This window comes from Panthera pardus, unplaced genomic scaffold (genome assembly GCF_024362965.1).
Source record: "Panthera pardus isolate Hobbes unplaced genomic scaffold, ASM2436296v1 HiC_scaffold_10, whole genome shotgun sequence".
Classification (NCBI taxonomy): Eukaryota; Metazoa; Chordata; class Mammalia; order Carnivora; family Felidae; genus Panthera; species Panthera pardus.
In genome coordinates, this window is record NW_026526655.1 from 98,107,527 (window position 1) to 98,115,287 (window position 7,761).

Consider the following 7,761-nt stretch of genomic DNA (forward strand, 5'->3'; position numbering starts at 1 on the left):
TATATCATAAGCTTTCTCACAGCTTACAGAATAAGAATAGTCAGTATCTTAGCCGGCTGTCACTGTAGAATTTCTTACATATCCATAGAAGATGTAAATCCTTTACCATACTTATGTTAAAACCTACAATGTTAAATCAGGCAACAGGTCTTTTCCCAGCATTTACTGCTGTTTTGACTGCAAAAACTACCTAGGAAGAAAAAAATTTAGTATCAGAGTGAGAATGAATTATAGTAAAAAAAATGTGAGCAGAGAGGGAGAGAGAGGCAGATTTCTTTTGCACTGGGAAAAAAAAAAGTATAAAGTGGTTAGAATCCGGGGAGTTGAGAGTATCCCTTTAAACTGTGGTACTGCAATTGATCTCTGTATGTTTTCTGGTATCCGTCTCTTTGAAAGGAGAATGAGAGCCAAGATCATTGGCTGTACTCTAAAGCTGTCACATCTCAGTACTGAAAAGGTACAGTACAAGTGAATTGCAACAGTCTGTAGCTTTCTTTTCCATATCGTCAAGAGCTTTGAGACTGATGAACCAAATGAATGCTTTATTTAGGGCTGAGATACAGATCCCTCCAATCTGACAGCGTTTCAGCCTCCGGAGTGAGAAAGCAGCAGCAGCAGAAGAAGCAGAAGCAACAGCAGTAGCAACAGCAACAGCAGCAGCCCCTGCTCAAGTCCAGTAGAGGAGACTTGATCACCAATTCACCCTGGAAGTCCACCTGGGATCGTGCGCTGTCCAGGGTCCTGAAAAATGAACCAAACGGCCAGCGTGTCCCATCACATCAAGTGTCAACCCTCGAAAACTGTCAAGGTAGGAACCCAGGTTTCCTTCTTCCCTCTGTTTCTGCATATGTATCTTCATTCATCTACTGAACACATGAATGTTGGTATGGCAGGGCACTGACAGTGAAGACAGCTAGTTGCTCTGAGTTTAAATGAAAGATTGGATCTAAGTAAAGAGTTTAGTTCTGTTTGTATGTGTGTATAGACTGGAGAGAGTAGTTTTCACTTAACAATTCATTTACCTTGATGACTTTTGCTTTTTTGATTGAGACTCTATCAGTGGTATATTTTAGGAAGAAAGTTTAGTGAGCTTTGAGCTTCCAGAGGAGTTTTTATTCCATGTCTGTTTCTTGATGAAATTGGTGAAGAATTTGCAAACTGCTGAAAACAGATAATATTAAATTGAATACAAATTTTATAATAGCATTTCATTGTCATATGGATTTGGGACTTCTTATCCTTTTCATAGAAAAACATATTCATCATTGTGAGTGTTGAACTGTTGGTTATACTAAAGCCACTATAGTGATGGAGTATGAAAGTCTATAGAGGGAGTATACAAACATATGCTATTATCTAAGCCATCATGTAAGGGAGGTGATTGGGGATGCCTTTTAATACAAGTGCTTGTTTTAAATTTGAGGCTTATTTGACATGGCTAAAAGAAAAGGATCAAACTTGGAATTTGACTGTCCTGTTTTAGTTTTAAGTAATGTTTATGCTATCCTCTTTGCTGTTATTTTGGTGTTCTTACTTAAAAGGAGACTTCTTAAAAACAGATTTCAAATGAAGGATTTATTTTGTCTTGCAATTTATCTGTGTGGATATTTTGCATCCTGGGAGAAAGTGATGGGCTCCTTTGGAACTCTTTCATGGAAAAAAAACTGATAACCTGATAGATCATTTTTAGTAACTACAATCTCTAATTCACAAACAGTTGTATGTCTTTTATTGAGATTCCAAAATTCGACATGACTGGCTTTTTGTGCTTATGTTACTTTTGGTTTATATCTCAGGTCTTTGAAAATACTGCATAGACTGTCATTAGAAAATATAATTTTCAGCAGTAAGTTTTTTTCTTGTGAACTTACCTACCCTTTGTCAGTCTTTGAGTTATAAATGTACCATACACTGAACTCCATTTATATGCAATTATTTTTAAAAGCAATGAAGTCTCCAGGATGTATCAAGTGATATATAGTTAGACTCTCAGCATATATAAACATATAAAGTTAACTGTAACCATAAAGAACTAAAATTCAGATAATTTTCACCATCTCTAATGGCAAAAGCAGTGCCTTTCTCAGCACTGAATTTTTTGTATGGTGTCCAAGTTTAGAAAGAAAATACTATGCTTTAGTATATAAGTTTTCCTCTGCATGTCACATTCCCATATATGTCATTTATGTAAGCATACCATCACTGAACAATGATTAAACAGTACATATATGACACTCCACATTGTGATATATAAACTCTGGTGGGAAATATGTGTTGTAGCCTAAAGTGGGATAGAATTATGAACTGGCTATCTACCTTTGAGTATGTTTGGAAACCCATAAAATGACCAGCAGCTTTCTGTTTAAGTGTTTGAGGTCACAAGAATCAAATGTTTTATTTGCCCTTTTATTTATTGGATAAGGACAAATGAATGCTACTTTCTGGACTTAAAATTACTTTCCTTATTGGTCCTCTGGCATTGACTGCCCTCAGACAAACTGTGAAGGCAGAAAAAAAAAAAAAAAACGTTTCTAGTCTAAGGGTTTTGCATCATCTTGCTGATCTTGCAGATGCTCTTTTTTTTTTTTTCATTCTAACTGCAGCCATTGAAATGAAAGGCATCATAAAAATTGGACAACCCACCACTTAACAATGTATTACATTAATGGCTTAATGAAGAAATCTTGAATCAAAGCACTGGATGATTTGGTTAATTATACAAGTTAAGTTCTTTTGTGTTGTCCCCACCCCCCATATTGCTCTGGGGAGCAAAAGATGCTTGTGATGTTCATAAAGTATATAAAGTTGCAAGCATTGAACTATTAAGGGAGTAATTACTTGAGTATTTTCCAATTTGCAACAGTAAAAGGGGATGAGTGGAAAAGCTCTCTTACTTCAAATTATGTGCTCAATTATGAAACATTTATGGCTTTTGGAATTTATACTAAAAATGGCTATCTATATTTAGGTAATGCATTAGCCTATGAACACAATGCGGCAACAACCTAAGGAAAAACCCTGAGATGAGAGGTTTTTGGAAAGCTATTAGATACTGGAGCTCAAAAGACATTTTGGATTTTTGGAATATATTTTCTTTTTTTTCAAGCATGATTTTTTTTTTTTTTAGAGTTAATTTTCCCCTCACTCTTAAAGTTACTATCTGAAAACTTTAAGCAAAACTCCCTTATGGAATCTGATTGGCCTGCAGGTAATGATAAGTGACCCACTTTGGGGCTCCAGAAATATCCAGATACTTAATAACTTGTAAATTGCTCCATTTTGGAAATTCTAAAACCTCTAGGGACTCCCCCCACCCCCTCACAGTTCAGAGTAATAATCCTCTAGGGAATTGTTCCCCCTTTTGTCAATGTAGTAAATGCTGACTGTTCCTTCTCTTGACAGTTTAACTACTGCTAAAAAAGAATGCAATGGGAATGAACAAAAATGAATTGCTTTGGCTAAAAATAGCTTTAAGGGCCAAAATGTGTGGGAGGAGAAAGAACAGGTGTGTTTATATGTCGTTTCTCCAGCTGAAGTTTAAAAAGTGATGATATCTGCAGTGAGTCAAATTTAGCGGCTGCTGCCAGTGAAAGCTGTTTGTGGTCAGAGTGGTGGCAGAGCTGAAGAAGGAGGCGTTGGGAGGAGTCATGATGTAATAAAATGGTCAACATTATTCAGGTTGCTTGACATTTGTTTTTGTCATTCTGGCCATTCTCCAGCTGTACCAGTCCCTGACACATTTGTCCTGATGTACTTGAGCAGGTATGTTCCTGTAGTCAAAACTGATAAGAGAACAGAGCAGAGGAAGTCAAATTAAGGTGTCAGATCTCTTTGGACAAAATGTTGAATGCAATGCACTCATAAAACCCTCTCTCATTTTAGAGCTTGAAAAGCAATAAAGCTTTTCCTGAAATGATTACAAATCTTACCGTCAAGGTAGCAGCACTCTAAAAAAAGAATCTTTGAGATCTGTAATGGAAAGTTTTAGGGACAATCTGGGAATGCTAAATACAGATCTAATCTTGGCTTATTATAAACTTCATTTCTGAAAAATTGTCCCCACTTTAGGCAACAAACTTGGTTTTTTCTTCCCTGTCTTAGCTTCTCTTGGTTAAACTGAAAGCAAATTAAATCTTCCAGTCAAATCTCTGAACTTCGTTTACTTTTTCTTTCAGCAGAATTTCAAATTTAGAACTTTGCCTTAAAAAAAGTGAGAGTTTTTTTTTCTTTTTTCATATTTTAATAGAAATCATTCACCCATGTATTTCTAAGGGTAGTAGAATGGTCCATCTTTTCTCTGAAGTTAGAAGTTGTGTGTGAATCCTCAGGGTGCGTGATTCCTCTATCAGGAATCATACCTATTTTATTTTATTATCGAACTTCAAAATATAGTGCACAATATTTCTTTACTTTTCTCATCTAGTGACTCTTTCATATCAATGTCTTTTCTTTTTTTAAGACAGACATGGGTTATTCTATCACTACCTTCATACTCAGGTTCCCAGGTTCTCAGATCTGTGTAAATGGATCCCAAAAGCTTCTTTTTAAAAATTTATTATTTATTTATTTATGTATGTAGGTATGTATGTACGTACGTACAAATTCCTGGACAAATAGCTACACATTTTTACAAAGTGTATTTAAAAGTGTATTTAGGATTTTCATTTTCTTCAGAGTAGAACATCTCTGAGCAGACAAATACTTTTCATGACAATTTGATTGTCTTTATATTATAATATTGAAGTGTTAGGCAAATACAGACATTTTCTCTTTACCACCTCTAATCCACAGCTCCATCCAAAACTGTTGTGTGTGAAACAGGAGATAAAATTAGGTAGTAAAAGAGGATGAAAATCTTCTCATATGTACATTTTTTATTAAATCTGTGTGCCTGAGGGCATGGTCATTAGAAAATAATTTGTGTCTTTAGCCATTGGTATTTTGGAGTGTAACATTGTGATAAGTTGGCATGGTGAGAATAATTTGGAAATGTACCAATTGACACCACTTTTTACTGATTGGTAATTCCACACTCCAAGTTTAAAGGATGGATACCACATCCATATTTCCATGGCACTTCAGCTGGTGTTGCATTTTGTCTTAAAGAGTATTTCATAATTGCATCCACAAAAATTTGGAAATATAAAGAGTATATAAGAGAAAATTCCACCTCTTTATGTCATTGCAATATGAAAAATGTACCTCTCAAATATCACTATTACATGAAATTCCAGAAGAGTATAATATGCTTCTATAGTGTATTTTGACTTAGGGATTCTTCTTGGTCTTTATCCTAAGGACTTTAGTCATAAGGAAAAAAATAAAAAGAAACTTTATTACATTATGATCTCAACACAGACTCAGAAGCACTAAAGAAAGAGTTATCATCGTTATTCAGTGAACGCTATGGTTCCATTTGGCAAGGTACAGATTTTTCTTCAGCATTAGGAGAATGGGCCATTCTCTTAAGTGGTGATATTTGAAGCCGAAAAAGTAGACTTACAAAAAATTAGAATGGAAGACATTGTATGTGAGAAAAATTTTTTCTCCCTCTTCGAAATGGTCTACATCTTTTTAATTATTCGGAAACAACTTTCTCATATGCTTAAGGCAAAAATCACAGCCTGTGATAACCATGAATAGGACCACAAGTTAGAAATTCTGCTAATGACCAATTTATAGTCATTTATAGTTTGCATTTATGCTAAGTATTTAAATTTAAATACTTATTCTATAGTCATTAGAATAATGACTGTAGATCCTACTCTTTAAAGGAAGGATTAAATGTTTTTATATTTTTAGTAAAGAGTAACAGTGTTATAAAGATGGGCTAGTTTTCTATTTTATTCATTTTTTCTTAATAAAATATAAAGTTTCTTTCTTATTCAACATTTAAAGTGTTTGAATTGGCAACTTTTACTTTGAAGAAGTATTATAATATAACATATTTTTAGTTAAATTTGAACTTTGAGAAAATATTTAGTAGTATTTCATTTGCTTCTTGGAAAAATAGGTGTTAATAATTTCCTAGAAACTCATGTTTTGCTCAGGTAGCAAAGACATTTTTAGTGACAAATTTGTGATGACAAATCACTAATTTTCACTGAAAATACATAGTTCAACAAATGTAGCATGGAATAAATAAGCTAAGGTAGCGCTTTCAAAATGTGGTCCCTGGGCCAACAACATCAGCATCCCCTATGAACTTATTAGAAATGCAAATTCCTGGGCCCTACCCAGATCTAATCTACTAGAAATTCTGGGGATAGGAAACAGCAATCTGTTTTTGACAAGCCTTCTGGGTGATTTAATGCACATTAAAGTTTCAGAAATCCTGTGCTAAAGAACTACAAAATAAGACAAACATGTTCTATAGTCCCCCTGTAAGAATTGTCTGTGTTTGAGTATCACAGGTGGAGTCTGAACAATTTCAGAATGATACTTAGGATTATGTAATAATGTGAATTGTATGAGAGCTGAGATCTCTTCAGGTATATATCTCTTTTATCCCTTATAGGGCTTTCTTGATACAAAGCACTTCACACAATAGACTTTGAATATATATTTGTTGATTATTAAGTGACTGTTAAGGTCTATCATCTCTAAAATGAGCTAAATAAAATTTTAAGACCTTGTTTAATTGGTAACCTAGTGGGAAACCTTGTTCTGTCTTTTAAATTCACAGCACATTTCTTTAAAAAAAAAAAAAAAACTATTGAGATTTTGTTTGGCTTTCAATGGTTCTGTTATCTGATTTGGTTTGAGGGCATTTGGTAATAAACACCTTTTGGTAACTATGGAGATAGTCACACTAAGCAGAAAGTATGTTAGGCAGTTTTCTCCCTTCTTGCCATCTTCATCTGAAACTTGGCAAAAGAGTCTTAGACAGGAATATCACCATAACCTTTCTCCTTTCATTTAGCTATTGGATATGTGCCAGGTTGGTAGGATAGCACTGGAAGCAGTATACCACAACTGAAACAAACAGTTTATCATTTGTAAACCTGACCTCCTCTGGACAGACCCAGCATGGTATTACATTAGCAGAACCAATTTAACTTAGGTGATAAGCCTTGAAATAAAAGAAGTTTACATTCTGAACAACTTTATCTCTTGGAAATTTTTTATAGGACTCAGGTTTTTGTTTGTTTTTTACAGTTAGGATTGGGAAGAAAGATCCATTGCATGCAGTCTTACCTGATATGTACAAATGGAGTGTAGGGCAGATTGGATAGGTTTTCCTTTAGAGGGTCATCCTTAATTTGAATTCTCATTCTCTCTGTATCACAATGGATCATGTAGCCTTGGGGGAAGGCTATTAACCCTGTTCAGGCTTTTCTTCTCACTAGCAGAAGGGCGATAAACTTAAATTATCTACCCAAACAAAAATGCTATGTAAGTGCTTTGTATTATAATTTGTTCTAGTAGCAATTTTTAAGGGATATGACATTTTCATAGAGAACTGTATAGTAAGAATCAATTTTTATGACATAAAAGCTAAGAATTTTATTTGCAATTATTATTAACTATAATGATGATAAAAACTCATTTTGAAGTCACCAGGGAGCTGAAAAGTATCTTCTAATATTGTAGTAACATCTGCAAGATCTCATCATGGATCCGTACCAGGAAGGTAGGGAAAGAAGAATATTGAGTTTAAATGCTATCTAAAGGACTGATTAATTCAATAAAAAGTGCAGCTACTCATCCTGGTGCTTAACTACAAAAATGGAAGATACCTAGCTGCATGGATTGTACATG

General features: G+C 34.4%; 1 long non-coding RNA gene across 1 annotated transcript; it reads right to left on the reverse strand.

The window, feature by feature from the left end:
* Positions 1-525: 525 nt before the first annotated feature.
* On the reverse strand, positions 526-7,561 carry LOC109269934 (uncharacterized). The gene is made up of 2 exons (XR_008422202.1): positions 7,198-7,561; positions 526-1,161 (listed from the first exon to the last, which is right to left on the reverse strand). It is a non-coding gene; the product is annotated as an uncharacterized LOC109269934 (long non-coding RNA).
* Positions 7,562-7,761: the final 200 nt, after the last annotated feature.